Source organism: Orycteropus afer, unplaced genomic scaffold (genome assembly GCF_000298275.1).
Source record: "Orycteropus afer afer isolate SDZICR_OR568_19922 unplaced genomic scaffold, OryAfe1.0 scaffold00357, whole genome shotgun sequence".
In the NCBI taxonomy this organism is placed as follows: Eukaryota; Metazoa; Chordata; class Mammalia; order Tubulidentata; family Orycteropodidae; genus Orycteropus; species Orycteropus afer.
In genome coordinates this window covers 1293763-1295696 of record NW_006921944.1, presented here as the reverse complement: position 1 = coordinate 1295696, position 1934 = coordinate 1293763, and the positions used below count along the sequence as shown (strand labels likewise).

Here is a 1934-nt window from a genome sequence, read left to right as displayed (position 1 = left end):
CTAGTATATCAATCTTTGTATGTTCCATTTCATTTTTGACTATTTGCAATTTTCCTAGATTCATACTTTGTACACTCCATGTTCTGATTTTAACAGATGTTTGGAGCTGTTTCTTCCCATTTTGAGTTGTGTTGCTTGAGCAAATGAAGGTCCCTAAAACTTTACTCCATTCACATCATTAAGGTCAACTCTACTTTGAGGAGGCAGCTCTTCTGCAGTCATATTTTTAGTGCCTTCCAACCTGAGGCACTCACCTTCTAGCACTATATCAGACAATGTTTCATTGCTATTCATAAAGCTTTCCAGTAAAATTTTTACTCCACTGAAAACTTTACAAATAGTAGTGAAATATTATCTGATATATTACTGAATCTCCATGTTTGGGGCTAAATCATGCCTCCTGTGGTTGATATCAGTTTTCCAAGTGTCTTTTCTGGTCAGGCCAGCCCCTATTCACCAGTACAAATTTTCTGGTATGATCTAGAAGCCCTGGGTCAAGGCAACCCAATTACTCCAAGATTTATTTTTCCTGAGCCAATGATATATTCTCTAGAATTTATCTTACTTAGGGAGAAACAAAATCTTTTAACCCACAATGCCCTATGCCTAAAAATCAATTCTAGATAAACCTGTATGTGAAATACATATTCATAATACTTTTTAAAAAATTCTCTAGGGTAAGGACTAAGTGCTTTTTAAAATATAAAATACACTTAACATAAATTGCATGACTGATTAATTCTAACACATATATATTTAGAATATCATTCATCAAAGACACCACAAAGATAGTGAAAATATAAACCACAGCCTGGGAGAATAAATTATATATTGATATAGATATAGATATAGATAAAGACTAGTGGTTAAAAAAAATACAAGGCAACATAGAGGAAAAATGAAAAAAAAATTGATTAAATATTTTACAGAGAGGGAACAAAAATAGCCACTAAACCAGGGAAATGTAAATTAAAATAAGTAAAATACCACCACAAACTTACTGAGTGAGAAAAAATTTAGAAGGCTGAAAATACCATGTGTTGCTGAGGATGTGGTGGGAGTGTAAATTGGTATAAGAACTTTGGAAGGCAGTTTGGTATTATGTAATAAATCCACAAGTATGCAAAGCTTCTTATCCAGCAATTGTCGCTTCTTAATATACACTGCAAAGAAACCTACACATGTGCAACAGTATATATACAAGACTGATATTGGCAGCATTGTTATTAATAGGCCCAAAGTTAAAACATTCAAATTTCCAATAGAATTTGAATAAATTGTGTTCTATTCATAAAATATTCACCAATTAAAATGAATAAGGCACAGCTGCACACAATAACATAGATAGATTTTAAAAGCCTAATATTAAACACCAGATGTCAGACACAAAATAGTACATACAATATGATACCACTTAACATTGTTAAAAATAGGCAAAACTCTATTATTTAAGGATTTGTATATAGGAGTTCTGGTGGTATAGTGCTTAAGGCATTTGACTGCTAATGAGAATGCTGGTGGTTCAAACCCACCAGCCACTTTTTGGAAGGAAGACTGGGTAATCTACTTCTGTAGAGATAGCAACCCAGAAACCCAAAAAAGTTTCGCTATGAGTTAGATCTGACTTGACAGCAGCGAGGTGAGTTTTATATAGTTAAATATATATATATTTAAAGCACAAAGGAATGATGTTCAGAAAAAATATTGCTTACATCTAGGGAAACAGAAACCAAAATAACAACAAAAAAAAACCTCACTGTCATTGAGTTGAGTCTGACTCATAGTGACCCCTCCTTATATTTCCAAGGTGGTTTCTGTGTGCAAGTAGATTGCCCAATCTTCCTTCGGAGGAGTGGCTGGTGGGTTTGAACCACTAGGCTTCTGGTTAGCAGTCAAATGCCTTAGGCCCTACACCATTAGAACTCAAAGGAAGA

The 1934-nt window shown here is 34.0% G+C and overlaps 1 protein-coding gene across 1 annotated transcript in view; it reads right to left on the bottom strand.

Moving 5' to 3' along the window:
* The window catches only part of GPC5 (glypican 5), a 1212227-nt gene that overhangs the window by 571220 nt on the left and 639073 nt on the right, over nt 1-1934 (bottom strand). The window lies entirely within an intron of this gene.